Genomic DNA, 12,131 nt, shown 5'->3' on the forward strand with positions numbered 1-12,131 from the left:
AAACATTCTTCCAAATATCTTCCTTTGTGTTCAGCAGAACAAAGAAACTCATACAGGTTTGGAACAACTTGAGGGTGAGTAAACAATGATAGAATTTTCATTTTTGGGTGAACTATCCCTTTAACAATATCCACAGGCAACAGTGGCAAAGAACCTAAACTCCATCAGGTGAAAGAATGGAGAAAAAAACTTTGGAGAAACCAGGCTCAGGAATAAGGAACAAGAAAACAGTTGCTCAATAATCAAATCAAAGTTAAATTCTTTTGTAAAGCATCTTTAAAAAGAAAATAGTGTCATTGTTCAGCTGAGGTTATTTCAATGTTGATTCAGTTCTGTTCAATAACTGTGTAAAGTTCATCAAATAAGAAATGTTCAATTCAGCTATAAAGCAGCTCTGTAGAAAACAGTGATGTCATCGTCCAGCTCAGTTCAGCTATCACCCAGTAGTGTCAGTGCAGTCAAATCAGTAATATTGCTGAAGATTATGTGTCACAAACTCTATCATATAATACTCATACTCTATCTCTAAACATATAAAAATATGTTTTATGTGGTAACATTTAACTAGTATTATCAAATACTTAATCTCAATCTTAATCAAACTGAAAATGTTAGTTCACTTTATTTTTGTGAAGGAAGGGCATTGTGCTTAAGAGGTATTGCCTATGGGTCAAGCACAAGGCTTTGTATTTAAATTAGATGCAGGCTAATTAGGTGTTTGTTGTGATGCCATCAAATTCACAAATGCAGTTGCAAGCAGAATTGCACAGGTTAAACTAGCTGCAGCCAAAGCAGTGAATCAAATCATATTAACCATCGGAATAATAAAACGCATTCAGAAACAGAAGTCGAGCCTTTAAGCTATATGTGACCATCCACTAGTTCAGGCCTGCAAAGCACTCAGTCGGGCTAAAACACATGCATACAAACACATGTTAAATTGAAATGCACACACCACTGAGGACACGCATATGCACATATGGTCAAACAAAAGCATGCACACACACTTACAGGCAAGTACTTGACTGAACGCAATCAAAGCCCTCAAGTACCATCTGTGATGATGCAGTCTCTTTCTATTCTGAGTGGACTGATTCTGTAATAAGGCTGTTTTTATGGATTCTGATGAATTATCCTTAAAATATGAATGCAAATTAAGTCTTTTCAAAGACCATACCTTACACTTTTCAGTTAGGCTGCATATTTTCTGATATCTACCTTTTAGAAGAATATTTACCGTAAAACATTTAATCTATTTCCCTTCTGGTTTATATATTGCCACTAAGATCAGTTGATAGATATATAAATACTGTATATAAACATTCTCATATTTGAGAGACAGACCCTCTGAGAGACATTTAAAACATCGTAAAAAAATGCTTAACATTAAAACATCAGGTCGATCACATAATCAATAGACAGACAGACAGACAGACAGATAGATAGACAGACAGGTAGATAGATATTATAAAGGCTATAATGAGAGTCAGTGGTGACTGATTCTGGATCAGGCATTGTGTTGAGATTATGAAAGTCATACAGCTGGTGCTGGTGGGTGGGGACAGGCAGGCGGGACAGGATAATGTCACGTGATCAGGTGGGGGGAGGGCCGAAGGGCCGGGGGACGGTCACAGCTGAGCATGGAGGGGGAAGGGCTCCCTAGGGACGCTAGATGGAGGGATGATAATTACATTCAGCACTCTGGGAGATGTGGAGGAAATCAAATGAATGGACCTGCTTGCATTTGAAATTACCTTTGTTGCAAAAGAGCAGCTGTCACTTAAAATGGGTCTGCGGCCTTTTTGCCTTTCCTTGGACCGGCTTGATGCCGTTCCTGAAGTAGATAAGGGGTTATGTCACTATTTCGAAAAGACAATGCAATGTTTCACTGAGCCTGAATGCTAAATATTTTTTGCATTATACGATGTTTATCTCAAAGAACACAGCATGCATTTAATGCAAATATTTCTCTAAAAAGCTCTTAAGTAACAGGTGAAAAAAAAAAAAAAAAGATGTTAATATCTCCCACCAGCAAGACATTAACACGGGTGAATTCTCCTTGGGTGAGTCTCAATCAGCTCCCTATTCAGTAGTCTCAGGGCACTGATCAGGGACTCTGACATTTTAAGGGCTGTTTCAATTGCAAAATCTTTTTCGGTGCACTGACAAGTACCTGTTGTTATGATTATTTAAGAGATGATGCAGCATATTATAAGGTTGTTTATAAGAGAGTATGCATATATAATGCATTAAAGGGATACTCCACTTTTTTTGGAAATAGGCTCATTTTACAACTCCCCCAGAGTTAAACAGTTGAGTTTTACCGTTTTCGATATGGTACGAGCCATGGTACGGCAGCAAAGTTTCTTGATTATTACGCAGGAATGAGAGTAGTTCCTAGCCATATCAGCCTAGAAAATCGCAACTTTTCATTTTCCGTCGGAAAAATATCGAAACTCTTTGGTCATTTTTTTGAGAGAGATGCTAATGGTCTTGTCCGATTCAATGATCTATGCTAAGCTATGCTAAAAGTGGTACCGCCAGACCCGGAGATCGGCTCAATGGATTCGGTAAAACTCAACTGTTTAACTCTGGGGGAGTTGTAAAATAAGCCTATTTCCAAAAAAAAGTGGAGTATCCCTTTAAGAATAGCTTATGGCTTCAGAGAAAGTGTTACCAATTTTTACTCTAACAGAATTAATGATCTTGTATAACCCATTTGTTCAAAATTATTTAATCCAACAGAAACCTCTGCAACACTGAAGGTCAATGCCAGGTTAAATGTGAAATGGTATTTGAAATTAAAGTGTCATTCAAAAGGTATTATCCAACACATTTAGAAACAAGGCTTGTGAAACAAGTATTTATAGTATTCAGTGGGGTTAGGCCATGAGATAATGCTTCAAATGATTTGAAGAAATACTTTGAGAATCTCTGTAACATAGGTAGGGGCATGGGAGAAAAACACTGGCAATGTCCAAGAGCTTATCTCGTGCAGGCCAGATGGTGAGTGCATGTGCCCTCAGTCCGTAACTCTCCGTAACACATAAACAATGATTCAACTCTACGACAATTCACACTCATACTAATTGCAATCCTCTTTTAATTAAAGGGTTAGTCAAATTATTCTCATCGCTTGATAAACTTATGGTTGAGCCACTGTAGTCACTTGGACTATTGAAACATTGCCTTTACTAACTTTCTTGGCCGGCAAGTTTCAATTACAGAGAAGCCTATGGAGGAGTGAGACAGCTCTCAGATTTAATCAAAAATATCTTAATTTGTGTTCCGAAGATGAATGAAAGTCTTACGGGGTTGGAACAACATGAGGGTGAGTAATTACTGACAAAATTTTAATTTTTGGGTGAACTAACCCTTTAAGTTGATAACAAACATTTGTCACTGCCTCAATTATATGAACTACTGTAGGCCTATGTCAGATATGACAGTTTCCCAACCCTATTCCTGGAGTCACACTAAGAGAACACATTTTGGATGTCTCCCTTATCTGACCCATTCATTTCAGGCAGTCTTAAATCACCCCCTATACCCTTAAATAGGGCACTATTTGAGGGGACAGCCATTTGTAGAGGTGACTTCAACAATAGTGGATACTATTCTCATTCAATCCCATAATGCACCACAATAATAAGTGTACAACAGATGTACACTCAACGGCTAGAGAATACGCATAATGCACTGTAATAAGGGTAGTGCCGAATTAAATCCTGCGTCTTGCCAGAAGATGGCGCTCAAAGCTGAATCATCCGTCCATTCATTTTCCAAACAGCTGGTCCAATGTGGGTACAGAGTAATATCATACAGGTATACATTTTTTTAACTGATTATTAAATTGTTTAATTAAGGTTTATACATGCTAGTTTCATGACAGAGTTCAAGATAAATCCTTTCATTACAACTGGAGTTGCTAGTTTGCTAAGTTTCAAATGATTATTAAACAGCAAGCACAAACTATGCAAAAGTAGCAGCCATTCCGTGTCCGAATTCACTCACTCGTTTTCATTCACTCCTTCAAGTGGACTATATTAGTGGAGGAATGTAGGGAATAGTGATTGATGGTATAGGGGGCGATTTTGAACACAGCTTTGGAGTCTCTTCTAAAGGGCTGATGAGATGAATCAGTTGTGTTTGAGAATGAGTTCGTGAAAGTGTAGTGTTTTGGTGTGCCTCCAGGAACAGGGTTGGAAAACACTGAGCTATGAGATAGTGGATGGGTAAACTGATGCACTGCTGGGAGCAGCATGACTAGCTCTGAAATATTTTGCCTTTGTTTATCCAGACAGTGATTTAAATGGCTTGAAGTGCACTTTTGTTACTAGAATTTTCTAAGCATTTGGTACAATTATATTTTGAGGGGGCAATACATTACAGTCCTAGGCCATGACCCCTGGCATAACCCGTCATAAATTACACACCAGATGGTAATCTGCCTCTTAGCAGTGGCATGAGCCATTCCTCCGAAGAGTGACATCTGGGCAGACATACACAGCGTTGTATGGTGAGACTAGTTCAATTATACACTTGTGATAAATAGACTGTAAAAACCTGGTCTTGATCCAAAACGCCTATTATATGTTGACAAATAATGTCATGTTTAATTATTGGATGCATTTGTGGAGTTTATTTCCCCAGTGTGGCTTTAGTCTTTGTGTGGTTTAAAAAAAAAGATATTCAGTATCACCTTAATGAATTCCCCTGTATAAATATGCTATAGACCAGCATTGGGCAACATTCAGAATTTATGATGCCCTCGTCCCACCGGATGATGAACTGGAAAGACAGAAGGGGGAATTTATAGAAGCGCGATTCAATTCAAAGAAATTTATAATTTAATTAGTCTTACACAAGTTTTCTGACAAAACATAAATAATTATACATTTAATTTATACTAATTTAGACACACTGATTAAACACATGTCTAGCATTATTGTCAAAACAATTAACCCAGCAATTAAAACAGATTTTAATTTTGCCATACAGCTAAACATTTTCTTATTTGCTTCACTTTGTTTTACATTGAACTGGCAACTTACAGACCCATTTCAAATTTGCCATTTATGTCTAAAATATACTTGTCTGCTCAATTGTGCTCATTAAAAGAATGATCTCAATGAAAAATCTAAGTCAGTATTGAGGCCCCATCATAGCACAGAAATATGCATGGAAAAATTACAAATGACTTACTTCTAGCTTCTGACCAAGGCTGCGTTTACTTAATCTTAGAGCGTTAGATGCTATAGACCATGACATACGGGGGTGGAAAACAGTAAAAGCAAATGTCTTTGTCCATTTTAGTAAAAGCAAATGACTTTGTTCATTTTCACATATCTTGGATTATTTTCAATCCTACTACAAACTTGCACTGGTATTCAGGGACTGGCATTAAGGTGGTTTAGATTGTACCTATCTGACTATTACCATTTTGTTTATTTAAACAGGGAATTATCCAAGTTAACGTCAGTATGGAGTGCCCCAAGGGTCTGTTTTAGGCTCTGCTATTTTCAGGTATATATTTCATCACGACCAAATGAAATCTCTAAATTATCCAAGTTGACAGATTGTGTTAAAGATAGAATACATTGGATGTTTTTCTTATTACATTCAGATATTAAATTGGACCAAAAACCTGTACACAGAATCTTTTAGAATACAATTTACAAGAATGGACTATTACTTTATACAGCAAGATGAATAATTTGCAGTCTGTTCTACATATATCCATATGCTGTAGCTCATAATGTAACTCAGACACAGATCTCAGATTTCTTGAGTATAGCATGACATCATAATGTCACTGGATGTACAAAACTAGTAGTTTATTGACATGGTATTTCTAACTGTACTGTACAAAAAAAGATTTTAAAAGTTGTAAATAAAACAAAGGTTATTGCAGTATGTTGTACAAGAAAATACTATTTCGTTTTTTCTACTTAAAAATGTCATGTTTCATTCAATGTGTTACTTGTAAATTCTTTGTTAAAATAAAGTAAAAATGTTTCAAAGTAAATCCTTGACCAATTTTTTTTTCAGTGTAATAACTTGCATGATTATTGTCTACTTGACCAGATGATGGCAGTATTGTGCTACAACTGTGGATTAACATTAGATGTGGCCAACAAATAGAAATACCTTCACTTTGTATTTGCTCCATGAGTCAGCTGTCATTCCTATATGTCATTAAACAAATCTGTAAAACTCACAATGCACCTCTTCATTCTTTAACAAGACAATAACATTGTAGACATAAACAAAGTATAGGCCTACTTTACGATACTGCTAATCATGTTACATTTGAGGGGTACAACAGTATTTTTGTTACATTCCTGAGGGGTACAGGAATTACATTGAGAATTGTAATTGAGAATTACAGAGAACAGGCTGTCAGGTAATAAAATAAGGGAGTGTAATGAGTCAAACTGCCTCTTAATATCAGCGTAACCTTCAGCTTTAGATCACCTCTGGAGAAAGTGGTGAATGCAGAACTGACCATGTGGAATAAGCCACCATCACTGTAACCCACAGCTCTGCTATGATCAGAGAGGTCCTGCCCTTGTCTGCTTGCGTTTACGGTTAAAATGATGGTCTATCACATCACATCTGAGACGTCAACACAGCAAAACTGTCTGTAGAAGTTTTCATATAGTTTAAATGCCACAAAGCCATAATAGGACTGTAAAACAATTGGTGTATTTCAATACCAATATTTTACATTAAATTGTGGCAAAATACTAGTTTAACTGGACACAAAGCCTTTGACGTCAACAACCAAAGATATGGGAACTGATCAAATTTTGGATTTACAACCCACCAGTCGAAAACCACTGTTTTTTATTTCATAAATATTCCATTTAATCCCAGTACATGCTTTATATTCAGAGTTGATTTAACTCTTGACTTTTGAAGACTTATTATTTCAACATTTCATGTCAGACGGATTCCTTTTTGCTCAGCTTTGCTTTCTTGTACATTGTATAAAGTCAGCATCTCTGAAGGTCTAATGAAGACTTTGTTGCAGTTCTATTCTTTGCCAGAATGCCTTTCTGCAGTCAAAAGCATTAAATCAGGGTGAGTCTTCCATGGGCATCGGTTGACACTGATGTCACAGCCAAAGTGAAAGGCCATTGGCTGCAGAGACACTGGCATGTTCTTGCCTCACAAAGATATAAGAACAATCAGCTTAGGATTCAATAAAGTTTGAAACCCTACTGATGCCTTCATATGGATTAATAAGCGAAGAAATGCCACTCAAGCATGAAACCAAAGGAAAGCCGCAGTTGGGTGTGCTTCCCTGCTTTCACTGAAGTAAGTTTCCCCCTCCCTCTTCCAAACACCCTCATTTTGTAAGGGAATTACACAATCATAGGCTTTTCCCAAAATGACATTGTGCCTGGCTCAATGCCCTTCATACTTATTAGTGGCACCACACCACAGCCAGGAGCTAACAACTACACAAAAAACCTTAGGAACTGCATAGCAACACCCTAGCAACACATTAGCATCATGATGGTAAGTTTAATACTATTTTCAGGGGGAAAAAAACTTAATCTGTAAAAAAAAAATTTTTTTTAAATGTCACCACAACCTGACTTAAATAGTCTGAGAGAAATAAAATAAATAATTATAAATCAAATCAATAGAGTTCAGAGGGCAGAACTCCATATGATTAGAAGAAATGCCTTCAAATGTGTAAAACTGCCTTCAAAATAATTTTACAAAATATTATACAATTTATACACACTCACCGGCCACTTTTGCCTTCAGAACTGCTTTACTTTTTTGTGGCACAGATTTAACAAGGTGCTGGAAACATTCCTCATGCTGCACATCCATGATGTGAATCTCCCGCTCCAGCTCATCCCAAAGGTGCTCTACTGGATTGAGATCTGGTGACTCTGGAGTGTAGTGAACTCACCGTCATGTTCAAGAAACCAGTTTGTTCAGTTCAGTTTATTTATAAAGCACATTTTAAAACGGCCACTGGCTGACCAAAGTGCTGTACACAGAAAATAAAGCTAATAAAAATTAATAACACGACTAATAATAAACAGTTTAAAACAGATCAATCATTGTAAGCTAAAAGCAACAGAAAATAAATAAGTTTTGAGACATGACTTGAACTCAGACAGAGAGGAAGTCGATCTTATATGAAGTGGGAGCTTGTTCCACAGTGTGGGGCCAGCCACTTCAAATGCTCGGTCTCCCCTTGATTTTAGCCGGTTTTTAGGTATCTGAAGAAGAAGTTTCGTTTCAGATCTAAGACTTCTAGTGGGAGAATAAAAATGGAGTAAGTCAGATAGATAAGGAGGTGCTAAATCATTTAGAGATTTATACACCAGTATTAAAATTTTATATTCAATTCTAAAATTTATCGGTAGCCAATGAAGGGATCTCAAAAGTGGGGTGGAATGGTCAAATTTCCTCTTTCCCTTTAGGAATCTCGCCACAGCGTTTTGAACAATCTGTAAGCGGGCTGTTTGGGACTTTTAGGGACAAAGTAATAAGAGCATGGATCGCAGTCTCCAACGAGAGCTTAGGGAGATACAATTTTATTTTCGCTATAGAGTGAAGATAGAAAAAGCTAGATCTAAGCTAGGCAAGCCAAGCTTTTACCTCCTCAAGACACGCTTGTCAGACTTTCTAGAGCACTGTTATTTTTCTTAGACAAAGGCATATCAATATGCATGTCATCAGCATAACAGTAAAATGAGACATTGTGTTACCTAAAAATAGAACCCAGAGGAAGAAGATAAGAAAATAAGACAGGAGCTAAGACAGAAACCTGAGGCACACCGCAAGATAAAGTTCGGAGGGAAGAGGAGAAACATCCCATTTTTACAGAAAAAACTTTAGAGATGATTTGAGCTTTTTGACATGGTACATAATCTTGCTGGAAGTAGCCATCAGAAGATGTGAACACTGTAGCCATAAAGGAATGGACATGGTCTGCAACAATACTCAGATAGGCTGTGGCGTTTAAATGATGACAATTGGTACTAAGTGTGCTAAAATATCCCTCGCACCATTACACCACCAGCAGCCTGAACCATTGATACAAGGCAGGATGGATCCATGCTTTCATGTTGTTTACACCAAATTCTGACCCTACCATCTGAATGTCGCAGCAGAAATCAAGACTCGTCAGACCAGGCAACGTTTTCTAATCTTCTATTGTCCAATTTTGGTGTGTCTTCAGCTGCTGTAGCTCATCTGTTTCAAGGTTGTGTTGTGCATTCAGAGATGCTCTTCTGCAGACCTCGTTTGTAATGAGTGGCTATTTACTATTGTCTTTCTATCAGCTCCAACCAGTCTGGCCGTTCTCCTCTGACCTCTTGCATCAACAATGCCTTAAGATGGTTTTTTTTTGTGAAAATCCCAGTACATCAGCAGTTTATAAAATACTCAGACCAGCTCATCTGGCACCAACAACCATGCCACATTCAAAGTCACTTAAATCACCTTTCTGATGCTCAGTTTGAACTTCAGTAGATCGTCTTGACCAGTGGTTCTCAACTCCAGTCCTCGGGACCCACTGCTCTGCACATTTTGTATGTCTCCCTTATTAAACACACCTGAACCAGATCATCAGCTCATTAGGAGAGACTCCATGAACTGAACTGAGTGTGTCAGATAAGAGAGACATACAAAATGTGCAGAGCAGTGGGTCCCGAGGACTGGAGTTGAGAACCACTGGTCTTGACCATGTCTACATACCTAAATGTAGCTGCTGCCCTGTGATTGGCTGGTTAGATATTTGCACTAACGACCAGTTGAACATGTGTATCTACTAAAGTGGCTGGCAGTGCTGGGTAGATTACTTACAAATTGTTGTCCATTACTGATTCCAAATTACATGAAAACATTTTTTAGTAACGTATTCCATTACATTACACATTTAAGGAAATATAATCTGACAGTGACTTTCAGATTACATTTTACCTAATCGTTTATCACATTGAATTGAACAGGATAATATTGTACCATATTGATAGGAAAATACAAAGAGAAATACAGAAATACATGAAGTGCTTTAAAAAATGTTTTTATTAAAATTAATCATTTTAAAACAAAAACATACATATATATATAGTTTATTCATTTACCTGCATGTCACATCTTCAGTGTCACATGATACTTCGGAAATCATTCTAATATGCTGGTTTGGTGCTCAAGAAACATTTCTTAATATTATTAAGAATGTTGAAAAAAATAAACGTTTCTTGCGCAGCAAATCAGGATATTAGAATGATTATTGAAGGATCATGTGGAAATCACAGAAAAGAAATTACATGTTTAAAATGTATTAAAATAGAAAACATATACATTTAAAAATAAGTTAAGATTATATAAATTATAATATTTTGTATAAATTATATTACACATTTTTTTTCATTTACGTGTCAATCTCATAGGCCCATCATAATTAAAATACAGTATGACATCAAGAAACAACAAGAGAGCCAGTTAATCCTGATCCAGCAAGCAATGCATTCTTCAAGTTCAATCACTCAGTTGTCCTTGAAATCTGAGCCTTTATAAGCACATGGTCTTGGTTAGCGAGACAATGCATGCCACAAAGGGAAGCTACAGTCCATTTACTGTTCCTCAGTTTTCAAACAGAAAGTAACTTTTCCCAAGACTTATGTTTGTGGGTTTTAACAGTCACTGATATGGTGTCAGATCTCTGAGCCATTCTGAGTGACTCAGAATGCAAACTTCTGCATTACTCCAGACAAAAGAGCTATACAAGCTAAAAAGGAAAAAGGAAGTGGCTTACGGCATTCAGTGCTGAGTGTGCATACACAAACAATGCAGTAAGTCACATTTTAACACCACAAAAATGAAACTTGTGTCATTATTTACTGTCAAGAGCCCTTGGACAAATGAGCAATGGCTAAACATCTACACTCCTGGGCCAAAAAATGGCCAAAATATTTATTGGATTTTTTACAGTCTGAACTGTTTTAATCACAAATCACTGGTCAGGAAATAAGAAAAAAATTGCATAAATACTATAGATAAAGCAACAGCACAGAATAGCCACTCCCAACTTGCAGACAGCTTTTTACAGGAAGAAGAGTCAGTGTTGTTTCACTCAACGTTAACGGCTTCAAGCAGTTCATAAGTAGTTGAAAAATGGCTCCCAGTTCGTTTGAGTTTAATGTGAGACCAAATATTCACTAGGGTTCACATCTGGACTCTGAGGAGGTCAAAACATGAGACTGATGGGCTTGTTCTCAAGCCGTTTCTTGGTTGACTTGCAATGTGGGCAGGAGTGTTGTCTTATTGAAAAAGAGCAATTTAGATAACAACTTTCAATTGTGGGAAGCAAGACATTCTGTAATATTCTCCTGTGCTCCAAAGCATTAAATTATCTTTCACAGGGAAGCAGCTCACCAATACCAGCAGTTAAAAAGCTCCCTATACAATGACACCTCTTCCTCCATGTGCTGGAGAAGCATTTATTATTATATTTCTCAGCAGATTTTCAGACACCAATCTGGAGCATCAGTGATTCATCACTTCACACACAACCTCCCATATTCTGCCAAAAACTTCATTCTGTCTTAGATGTTTTTCTGAGACAGCAATGGCTTTTTTTTCTTCTTTTTTTTTCTTTTTTTTTTAAGAAGTGCATTTGCTTAATTGAGCTAAATTCATGACCAATAATTTGTGGTTAAGACAATAAAAAGCTTAGTGTCTAATCATTTTGGGCTTGTCTATGTTTAGCTTTTTACTTCTGCTAATTGTATTTAGGGTTCAAAATTCATTGACGTTGTGTTCATTTGTGAAGACTATCATGATGACAAAGAGTAAGAATCATAAACTTTTGTTGGTTACATGCAGAGATTATTTCTGTAATTTTTATTTCTTTAATCATTCATAAAGCCAATGAGAAAAAAAACAAAAAACAATTGGGTTTTTGTCGATGGAACCAGGGTGGTGCAAACTGTTGGCCAACAAAAATACGTCATCACTGCAGCACTGGGTGTAGTACTGTATAACTACACGATTCAAATAAATACTTATTTAAATTAGTTTAATTTTACATTTAATAAAAAAAAAATGTGTCAAAACACACAGGGTTATAAAAATAAGCCACATGAAAACAG

The sequence above is a fragment of the Abramis brama genome (assembly GCF_963993115.1).
Source record: "Abramis brama genome assembly, chromosome: 18".
In the NCBI taxonomy this organism is placed as follows: domain Eukaryota; kingdom Metazoa; phylum Chordata; class Actinopteri; order Cypriniformes; family Leuciscidae; genus Abramis; species Abramis brama.